Genomic DNA, 12,012 nt, shown 5'->3' on the forward strand with positions numbered 1-12,012 from the left:
TGCTGCTCAGCGGCAATTGATGCTGAGCGGCTCAGCGTAGCTCACGCTACGCATATCCTGGCATAGCCGAGCTAAGCCACTACTAATTTTTCGCCATAGCTACCTCCCACGAGCTCAATAGCCGTCCTGTGGCCACGCCGGAAGCGCACGCTGAGCAGCCTATATCGCTACATGAGAACGTCGACACGTCAGCCATGATGTTCACAAATCTAAGACCGAAACTGCGGCTACCTCGAGCACAGTCACAATCCCAGGACACGCAACGGCTGCACTTTTGTCCGTTCTCTCGTTATGCCAGAACAGCTTAGCGCCGCCCAGCCTATACCGTCACTTCATGTCCGCCAAGATAGTGTACCTCCACGTGCACCCTTAGATGCGCCAAGCTCTGCACTAGACATATGTTACGTCGCGTCATTGCTCTCACCGAACCAGTTCTTTGAAACCGTGCTGCATACTTTTCACAGCGATGCATGTTTCCTCCTCGTTACGATTATTTTGAATGTGCCTGTCGGCACTCCACTTTTGGCTGCAGTTCAGTTCTGCCCCACCGCCCCAACTCGACCTCCACAATTCAGCCGCGTCAGGCAGGCAGGAGACGGACACCGTCAAAGGAAGCCCCACGCCATATCTGACCAGAGCCTTCTTCCGGCCTTTTTTGTGTTCATACTATTTAAACGCCGACGACGAAGTAAGCGCTGGTGCACGCAGCTTGAGCGCCGAAATAAAACGCGCCAATTCCAAACCAACCCCTGTCGCGGCTGCATTTATCCTCTTTGCAGATCTGAGAAACCCATCGTGAAAACGTTGCAGAAATATCACTCAGCGCACCACCTGTGCCCACCTTGGTCGCCTGCCATGGCAATTTCTGAAAAGTTTTTTGCTGCGAGCACAACAGATGGCGTTGCTGCGCTCTCAAAATAGTGACACAAAGAATATTTCAGTTGTGTTGATCTATTGTCTTCGGCTAAATTTGCATCATTTAAAGCCACAAAACTTTTTGTGTCTTCTCTTAAGTTCTCAGAAAAAGTCTCTGAAATACTTGGGTTATTCGCCGGCATGACGTTTGTGGAAGCAGTGCAGCTGATGTGCAAGGCATCGTTGGATTCCTCAGCAGCAATGGTAAGTAATGCACCTCTGTTCCTCATGAATGCCAAACATCCCGCTTTTCAGCTTGAAAGTTCACTTTGCTGCTTTGTGGCCAATTATGGAAAGCAAATTTCTGGTCAACCTCACGAAATTACTGAGCACAGAGAATAGCATAAATGTATAGCTTGTTTCCTAGCCTATGGCTCTTTATGTAACATGTTGTTGCCTAACCAATGTGCGAAATGCGAGTTTGAGCCATAACTCCCTGAGAAATTTTCTCTGCAGGCTGTATGAGCATTTAAATGATGTGTACGGCATGATGACAGAGGCTTTGGGCTGCTGTGAAAGATCACAAGAGTTGAACTAAGGGAGGACTTAATGCAGCGGTCTGAGAATTTTACACCTCAAATCACACGCCATCACGTTACGCTCAAATAGAGATAGCGCATCGGTAAGTTTTGTCCAGCTATGTATAAAAGTTGCCCATTGAAATTTTTAATGTACAAATTGCCTCAATATTACCTCCAAAGCATCTGAGCTGAAACAAAAGAGGTTTTCCGTTTGTTAAAATATAAAAAACTATTATACAGTGCATATCTGCAAACATTCATTGAGAGTATTTCGTAGTTTTCGTAATCCTTAAAATTCACGAGTGTAAAAGATGGCTCTGCTCGATCGGAGTGTTCCTTCCGTTGACTCTTATAAGATCTTATGCGTTAACGCTGACATTGCGTGTGATATTACGAAACAAAACCAGAGTTTATGGTTGGAGATATTTCAGGTAGGAATTCTAAAGGCTTCACTAAATGAACTGAAAGCTGAGCACCTCTCGCTTCCTTGCACCTTTCACCGAGTTCAACCGAAATTATACTGCCATGGCTAAGTGTCAATGTCACATGTTCTGTGAAAATCTGCCTACATTGTCAGTGACTAAAGATCGCGCCGACAATACCATCCTGCCCAACGGTAGAGCGGCTGAAGTAGAGTAAGTTTTCGTGAAATGGATGGTCGCGTGGCACGGCACCGCCTAAGTGTAAATGATGAAGATATGCAAGAAATAAACTTAACACGTCACCGTCCAGCGCCAGCTCATTGTGAATAAGGAGGACAGCCTTTACGTCCGAGATAGCGCAAATCGTCCTGTACTAAAGCCACGCAAGCCTTCGCGGGAGAACTGCATGCTATCAGGGGACCAGCGACCAAAACAAGAATATTGTAGACATCATTTCTATGTGCGCTGACGCCGAATACAAGACCTGGGACGTAATCGTGCTCTATGTGGTTTTCGGCCTGATTACTGCGCTGCAAGAGACAAAACCGATGACCCCATTTATGGTCGTGCAGTCCAGTACAAGAAACTCACAATCAAACTTCAGTAACTCCTGCATAACGTCGCCTAAGCAAATAACATCAAGGTCGCCGTTTACCTACAGTAAAAGAAGAAGCCTGGCAGCGTATCCAGTAACGAAACAAAAATAAAGAAAAAGACCGAAATGCGACAAAACAATCTCCCCTGCGGGGGAAGCAATAAAAGCCCGGTTATTGTATATGAGTGTAACACCAATCCCTCACCGCTACCCTTAAGCTTTCAACGGCGTTATTGCGCGCCGTAGAAGATTTTGCGATGTTTGGGAATTTTTTAGGCTATCGTATCTCAATAGAAAACCAAAGGTCGGCATCTAAGCGTCACCGCGCACACTCGGAAGTAATGTGCGTCTTGCACTCGAACTTGTATTGCACGCGCTAACGAACGGTAGTGTTTCCACTTGCCGCAGTTATTTTGCTCGCCTTTAGGCTTCATTCTTCCCATCTGGCTGATGGTTCCGATAGCAATCCCAGCCTGCACCTGCAGCTCCTTGTGAAACGTGCGTTCAGTGTTTTTCACCGTCTGTATCAGGTAGGCTGCTCGCTTTTTGCAGCTTCCCGTTCGATACGGCCGTGACTACGGAAGTGCATACCACCTATTTGCGTTTTAACTCATTGAAATGCAAGTGTGTTTAAAAACACTATAGACTAAGTGCGCACCTCACGGTTTTTGGAATTGCGCGAGTTGGATTTAAGGACACTTGACTTTACATAATTTGCTCATTGCCTGTGTATGCCGTGGTAATCAAAGCTAAAGGAATGCGTGGAGATGGGGGTTCCCGCCTAGTTTTATTTGGAGGCAATTCTTAATAGAGTGGTAACAATTCTGCTTTTAGGAATGTTTGGAGGCTATAGGTATCTAACGATAGCCTTCAAAATAAAGCGTACTGTGTTTACTATAATAATGTCTTAGGTTGAAAGGGTAATTGTTTAGATAAGACGGAATAGCTGAAGAGGAGTTTTGTTCAAGATAGGTGTAGTAAGCGCCGACATTCAATGGGATGCTGCGCCAATCCAACTGTGTCCTCTTTTTTATTCACCTCTAGTTTCAAGATTTCGTGGAAGTGAATGCGGTAAGCCTTTTATTTTTTAATCTTCTTCTAATTCAAGCGTAATGGCGAAACTTTGGGAATAACTTCTCAACATTGAACCAGGGGTTTCGGCAATATTTGAACCAGAACATTCTATATTTTTTGAACACCCAATCAGTTCCTTGTACGAAATCGTCTCCCGACAAATATATTGAAGGTAACGAGGTGTAGGCGTATAATTTAATAAATCCATGTTTGAGCATATTCTATTCCTTAAAAAGTGAATCCGTCAAAAACACTGAATATCAGTGTACTGAGCACGACGTTAGGGAATGCCAAAAAAGTCGCTCAGAAGAACAAATTCCTCGTCATTAATGTTATGGTAGTGGCAGACAACATATAATATTAAAATTCTCTGGCCCTATAGTCTGGTATCACGTTCAGCATGCGCCTAAAATTGTCAATGCAAAAATGCAAAGGTTGCTTCTATTATTTTCCTGCCGGATAGAAACAAGTACTGAGGTTACGCATCTTTTTAAAGAAATGTCAAATGCGGGCAATATTGGATACCGCCAGTTTTGTGTTGTCCTGCAGTTTCTTTTGAATAAGGGTTTCTGATACGTTATGTACTTTGTTCGCGGAATCTTTCGTAGAAATAAAGAAGAAATGTTCTTTTAATTGTTTTATAAACGCCGCTTTATAGCTGACCTGATGTAACAACAATAGGAGGTGTCTATTTGGCTCCTCCTTTCAGGATTTTACTTGACTATCTTCAGTTATAAGTCAAAATGTCTAAAAGAAGATCTTTCTAATGCATTGTACTATAATGGGCATTAACCGAATAGCACCAATATCAGAATTGGAGCTCATACTTCAGACTGCCATCGCAACAAGGACAAACTATTATAGATAAAAAACCTGGCTAATGGATGCGTACATGCGTACACAAGGCACACAACTCTCCTGAAGCCTTAATACTCCGACTGTCAGCAATGTGGGGTAAATCCTTAGCTTTTTGCTCCTTAACAAATGAATAGTGCAACTTACAAGGCTCGTGTGGGAAATTTGAGGTTTTAATTATTTACAACCTCACTAAAACAAATTGTTGTATTGCCATCAACGTCAAGAGTACAACAATCTGCACGTTCTCTTTTTGCTATGAGGAAAAGCCCAGCGCGTGGCGAAGAAAGCACCTACCTGGATAAACTGATACCACCGCCTTATACAGCAAGCTTTGCAGCGCCGCTGTTCCTATGTCATTCTTGGCGCATTTGGCGTAGGCCCGATCATCGGCATTCTTGCTCAGGCCTGTCACTTGACCAGTGCCATTCACGGGCACAGCGCCGGTAAGCTTACCGTGCGCAGTGGCGTCACCGCAAGAATGCAGCTGTCCGAGCCGCGCAATTCCCTCCCAGATTACGTGGCAACTCGACGCTTATGAATCGATGAACTACCAGCGCTGTTACTAAAGTTCATCACGTTTATGAAAGAACTCTGCAGAACAGGCGAATAGAGCTTCGTGGTCCGCAGCGGATGGGCAGAACGACAAAGACGACACAGGGGACTCTTAGTGAATCATTGCCGCGAGGACGCCTCGAAAATAAAAATCACTGGAAAAAAAAAGTACTCCGGCAGAGGCTAAGCAAAGACGCCGGCTGAATTCCGCTGCGCGCGGTGCTTCTGCAGAGCTGCAGCACTCGCCATCCGAGCGACGTGTGTTCATATCATTGCAATCACTATAGCCTGTACTTAATGTGCGCTCCAAAGAATGACTAAATGCGCGACAGTGAGAAGGCATACTTATGAGCGCTTTCTACTTGCTCATCGGCTATTTTTCTAATCTGGACGCTTCTGATGACATTGAACAAATTCCTCTTGAAATTTCTGTCTTGGTGACCTTTGCAAGGCGCTGAGACCTTTTCGTTGCCCATAACTCAACATTTTGCCGGCATATACATGAATTGTAAACAGTGGCCCCTGACGCTAGCAAAGTAATGGGGATATCAAATTCAAACGGATACCAGCTGAAGGTTGATTTCCTAAAGAGGCTTTAGAGGTTCTGAAAAGGTACTCAAGAGCCTGGAATGTGATCCATAGTCCAACCGGACGGCGCATGTTATATAACACGGCTTCATTGATGCTGTGAGGCCCTGCCGATATGAAAGACATTGTGCACTGAAAACGATAGGAGGGCATTCCTGTTTGGTAACTCTTATACTGCGATAGGAATTCTTTATTTTGTTTATTATGTCTCTTCAGTTTGACATTTTAAATTTTTTTTGCCAATATTTCAGTATCATGCGTTGCGGCGAAATGTTCAAGTTATGTTTTAAAATAATGTTAATTATGCCTTGATCGCTTTTCTGGTCGTGTCGCTTATATAAGGTTTTGTATTAATCCAGTCAGGGTCTCAAATGCGCACTCCTGTAAATTGTTATTGCGATATAGTGGCCTCCTGAGCATTTTTGAAGTCTTTTAGGCTGGTTTCAGGTTTGGAGACGGTCTACCAACTGTCTGTTGATTAGAAATTTAATCGAGGAGTGAAGAAACAGCTCAAATAAGATTTCATATTTTTATGCAGGACTTCTGGTGCTGCACTACGCGAGAGAGAGAGCGGCATTAGAAATGTTAGAGGTATTCATAAAAGATAGGAGAGTAGCAGACATTTTGCCGGCACAAGTATCCCATCTGAGACAGTTCACAAAACGGTTTTTCTTGGCAACTTTCGCGCTCAGTTATTCTCGAATTTTGTGTTTGAATTTTTTTTTCTAGCAGAAGAGACCAGAAGAAGTGGAACACTTGAAAGGCTGCATGGTGGCCTGCCACTTGAAAGTCTTCAAGGAGTAGATGGTGCCTATATATTTTTTTTCTGCAAAGCATTGCAATATCAGATGCTCTCCGGAAGCCATTAAAGGTCTTTGAAAAATTGCCTTGGAGCGACACATTTTTACAAGATACTACTGCAACAATGTATTGCTCTTAATTTGCTCCCCGCTGGCACTGGATCTTTATATTCTCGTTCTCGCATACCCTAGAAACTGTTCACCACGCATATGCCCGCTACGCGCAACTAGAGTGCCTCTGACGTATTTCAGTCTCTTTCATACTCTCTCCAATGTTTCGGCGAAGGAAGCATGTTTCAAATTCCTTCAAGTGTGCTTGCCATCAGCTGAACTCAAGGTCATTGCTGGCTTAACGGATGTGGAATAAATTATATGCTGCGTTTTTGATTGAGCTTACCGTCCTTCATGCCAGCGGTCATGGCAACAAGCAAAAAAGTATCGGCTAAACTATGCAGCAGCAGAGTTAAAAGATTTCACGGGAGCCGTCATTACTAGTAAATTTTACGCGGAGGCTGCGTCTCCTTAACGTTGACGTTTTGTACACTCTCAAAGCTGTGTGACCTTCCTAGCACGAACCTCGTCCGAGCTGGATTTTCGAAGATTCCCCGCCTTCGTCTCCCACGATGCCTCGCTGCGGACGGAGCCCTCCACATGTCTCCCATATTTCTGACTGTTTTGCGCTGCTTTCTCGTACGTTAGATTCAAATGTCTTTTTCTTGCGTTAACAGTGTAGTCATCTTTTGGCGAAGAAGCCGTGGACTGTGTGAGTGCGTGTTCCTGCATGCGTGCGTGCGTGCGTGCGTGTCTGCACGTGTGTGTGCGCGTGCGTCTGTTCGTGTGCGTGTGCATGTGTGTGTCTGTGTGCGCGTATGGAGGCCACGAACGCCAGTCAGTCTTCGGAATATTCTCGCGAAGAGTTTTCGTTTTTTTTTGTTTATTTCAGACTTATTTCCTTTTTGTTCTGTAAGCAAGACGGCATCAGAGCTCTCTCGAAAGGCCATAACCACCCGCTGATTTTGTCACGGCATTCGAGGTGAATTCTGTTCCTCCATGCCACTTATCTGGAATCTTTTATGCTGACTTTAAGTTCAGCGTGGCCGAAAGCGGCAGTGGTTCTGTTCTTCGACGACCGCCCAGCACGCGTGTTGCTATCGCCGCCGCCAAACTCGAATTCTTTGTGAGAGCAAGACAGCCGAATAAAGAGTTAGCTTCTGTGCCAACTCAATCTGCTGATCAGTTCAAGCGTGTTGTTGCCAGTACATGATATCTGGTGCAGGTCGTGAGTAGCAGTTCACAATCCAAACACCCCTTGTGAGCCTTTATACCGAGCGTCCAAATGGCAGCTTGCAGGTTATCCAGAACGCGTAGGGGAAAGTCCAGACAGCTACCTTTGGAAGTGAGGTTGCTTGCTAGCGAAGCAGTGAATACACTCTACCGACCACACCACATGAACTCCCCGCACCGGCTTCGGTGACGCCGCACAAAAAGACAACCTTGACAACCTCAGGTCCGCTCGTGCTCTTGAGGTTAACGAGAGAATAGCCACCCGACCACCAGCTGCGCGTGTTTCGGGCAATGCTGGCTCAAGCGACGGGCCGTACCAAGAGAGCAGGTCTGTTTAAAGCTGAGAATGCCGCAAGCAGCTCTGAGCATAAATAACAGGAAGCACATTAAGGTGTCCCTGTTGTTTATCGAATCAAATTTTACTTGCCACCTGGAAAATTTGAGATGGAGGGGAGCTGCAAGTATAAGCAGTCCGCGGACATCTTCGCTCGCCCACAGTACCAAGTTTGGCACAGCGGCAGCATGATTGATAGACTCACATGCACTAAGAAACAAAACAGGCACTCACTTAGAACTAATGATTTGAATGCAATAAGGCTTATCATAACTGAACAACTCCAAGTGAAAGCAAAACATAGAGATTCGGATGGTTGTTTGTCTGCAGTTTTGTTCATTTCGGGAAGTAGGTAGAATTGCTTAGTCATATTTGCGATAGTGTTCTACTATCAGACCACCTCCTACAGTTTGTCAAGGTCGCCGCGGCTCCCTGCGCTCTTCGTACAACCACTTTCTTATTAGATCCCAAAGCCTAGCGATATCCTTTCGCTTTAGCCCTCTCTTTTGTATTAAGTAATATTTTTTGAATTCCTGCATAGCTGTTCGACTTGGTTTTCAAGTTATTTCGATCTATTTCGGTTTTCGCGGTTTCAATTGTCTGCGCCGCTAAGCGCTGGCTGCGCTGCAACGGCAGTTCTTCCCGCTTCCTTCCTCTTGGAACGCACACCTTAAGCCTTGCACTTCGCGTTATTAAGGCAGAAACCTTTAAGTGCTCATTGTCAAGGTCATCTGCCGTTAGCAGAAACTGTCATGGATTTCCAGCCTCCTAACTGGTCTCTGCGTCGTGACGTAACTGTCGTACGTGAGAAAAGACGCAAAAATCGGCATGCTTATTTCACAACCGCATATGTTGCTTAGCAACAAATCATTCAACTTGTCCGACGATTGTTCGCAGCTAGCATCGCTTAAACACACACCCTTAGTTTCTGTCCACTCAAACTCAACCTGTTCAAAGAGTTTGAGCCACATCAGCGTTAGCGTACGACAGCGTATTAGCTTCCAAGGACATTAAAAAACGGCTTCGAGTTGAAACCAAACCTCATTAGTGACCAATCCCGTAAAGGTACAGTACGTTTTTCATACAGATTGCGTGTCATCAGCGTTAGCGCACGATAGCTCCATGCATCTGGCTGGCCCATCGAGGAACACTATATTCCAGTTGAAAACATACATCAGATGTTTCAGGAAAGGCTGTCACTAATTTATGTAATGGTATTTCTGAGGTAGAAAGAAGCTTTGTGCGGCACAGTAACACCAGTGCTGGCTGACATCAGAAAACGGGCGAATCGTTTCATCTAATAAAGTGCTTAACTCAGTTTTATTTGCTAAGTTTTGGCTGTAGCAGCGAAGTGGCGACTAGCGGTGAGTAGCTCTGCGCAGGCCGGGCAGAGAATGTCAGGTGGTATGTAAGCGAGGGAGTGACGCGATCTGATGGACGTCTCTTTGCTGCCTCCGCAGACGCGTGGTTTCTGAATGGCTCGAGAAATCGCCAAAATTTTGTATCCACAGCAGCGGGGTAATCGCGTTTTCGAAACCCTATAACTCATTTGGCTATTAGTAACGGTCGGCTCCAACTCCGAAATTGCAATTAGCCGCCTATGAATGAAAGTTATAGAGTTAAATATTGGTAATTAGTTAATCACTCTCCTAGTTTACATTATTCGCACGCCAATACTGGAATCACTATGGCAGAAAAAGAATAGCTTTACCGGAAAAAAAAAACATTTTAAAAAATTTGTGCCCGGCTTCCTTGAAACAGCTCTTATAGTCAGTGCCCAGTGTCATGAAGAGATTGTAGATGTAGGCTTAAGAGAGAGTGGAGGTCTCTATTCGTTTTAGAAAAGCAAACAAAGACGAGTATTGCTGCGATTCATCGAAAGTCGCAGAATCTGCTTCTAGAAGAAAAAAAGTTCGCAAAACACCAACTTTATTACATTTTTTTTATGAACAGAGAATTACAGCCGCAGAAATTCAGGTGAGGCTGTTGAGTCCAGCAGATGTGCGCTTTACTAAAAGCTTTGGTTAGCGGGAAATTTCAGCGCGTCCATTTCTGTGCTACATAGGGGAGCAGTAAGCTCAGCGGGACACCATAACGCAGTACATCTCTGAAGATGCTGAAAAGGTATAATCTGCCCTCCGCAATGGATGATAATACAACGTGGCTTCAATTCCTTCACCTAAATAAAATGAGTACACCGTCACTAGGATTCAGAGTGATAGCGTTCATGGGCCCCTGCAGAAGCATTCGCTCCGCAGGCGGGCGGCTTCCGAATGGCTCGAGAAATCGCCAAAATTTTGTATCCACAGCAGCAGGGTAATCGCGTTTTCGAAACCCTATAACTCATTTTGCTACTAGTAACGGTCGGCTCCACATCCAAAATTGCAGTTAGCCGCCTATCAATGAAAGTTAGAGAGTTAAATATTGGTAATTAGTTAATCACTCTCCTAGTTTACATTATTCGCCTGCTTTCCGGCGCTCGCCAAAACTGGTATCACTATGGCACAAAAAGAGTAGCTTTAAGTGAAAAAAAACATGTTTAAAAAATTTGTGCCCGGCTTTCCTGAAACAGTTCTTATAATCAGGGCCCAGTTCCATGAAGAGATTGTCACCCTTTACGTTCACATATCGCGAGGAGTTCTTATGCTGCATCTGACGTCGTGGTGCAGCGGTCAAGCGATGCGCCACTCCCCGGCAGTTGGCTGTTGCAAACACACGTGGTGTGGTGATACAAAGTCTACTATCCGAGAGCAAACTTTAGAGACGACTCACTAATTCAAGTGCCACCAGCCCAAGATGGCAGTTTGCTCACAGCACGGGGGACAGATTTCGAAAAAGCCAGACGGTCTCATTACCACGGTGGCTGGTAGGCCACCTGTTTTTTCGCTCACTACGCAGAATGCAAGCTTTAACGCTGTCGCAAGAAAAACAAAAGCAGTAGTGGTAGTGGGGTTTTAAATATTATTTCAGCTGATCTTTTTTAAAGAAAGGTAGTATGCCTGACATCTAGAGACTGAAAGAAAACATCGAAAGTAATGTACAAGTAAAGTAATGTACAAAATTTGATGCTGGCTCAGGTACAGGCTGAAGGGAGCGTCCCGGCGCGCCAGTGGTCAATAAAAGGCTAAGCAAGACCTGATCCAGGTTCCGGAGTAACTTGTGCGTTACGCCGTCCGGCCCTGGCACCGCAAAATTGCGAATACTAAAGAGTGCTCGGCGGACTTCCCTTGTGGTGATGTCGGAATATAAATCCGGATTAGGTAGCGGCGGTCTGTATGGATCTGCTAACAAAAAGTAAGTGGGTATATTGGTGTTTCGTAGTTGGCCAATTTATATCGGCGCCCTTTTGTAGCTCAAGCTGTATAAGACATTGGGTGCTGCCTTATGTGTTTTAGTGGTTCTCGAATCAACGAGAATGCGCAATGGAGCCTACGTGCGCTCGGTGTCTAATGTACCCTTTTGGTCGTTAAAAGAAGGTGGCCCAGTTTGTGCAGGCTAGCGCACTCGCATATTATTCTGCTTCGCGAGTGAGCGCAGCCATGCGATGCCTTAGTTTGCGGTTGTGTCGTTGCCGACGCCTGTGCTTGGGGACTGCAACTGGTTTCGACACCGTGTGATTGTACGGTACGTCATGTTCCATGTGCCGGGACTGCATGAATACGTAAAACAGCACCTAGGACTAAACTGCACCAAACACTAAATATGCACGCTATCCTCTGTGGCGGGCGCTGTGCGTCCATACGCACCCCGAGAAGGCTCGAGCAAATAAATCAAGGGTGCAAAGGTGTAGGAATCTGTGGAATTCGAACCCACGCCTCATAAATGCCGATCTGCGACTGTGATGGCTGCCTGTAATTTTCTGTAAAGGCTGCCTGAGATGATTCTGGTTTGTTATTTGTGCACAACAATGCCATTTCTTCTTATTCAGCAGGCATACAACCTTTTATTTAAATATGTACGTTAAATTTCAAGATCGGCTACTTCGGCCCCATATTCATTTGTTGGAGAAAAAGAAGAATGCTTGTTTTTCACATTTATTATTAGATTGCATCAGAGTGTTCTGTTTCGG

This window comes from Amblyomma americanum, chromosome 7 (assembly GCF_052857255.1).
Source record: "Amblyomma americanum isolate KBUSLIRL-KWMA chromosome 7, ASM5285725v1, whole genome shotgun sequence".
NCBI classification, from domain to species: Eukaryota; Metazoa; Arthropoda; class Arachnida; order Ixodida; family Ixodidae; genus Amblyomma; species Amblyomma americanum.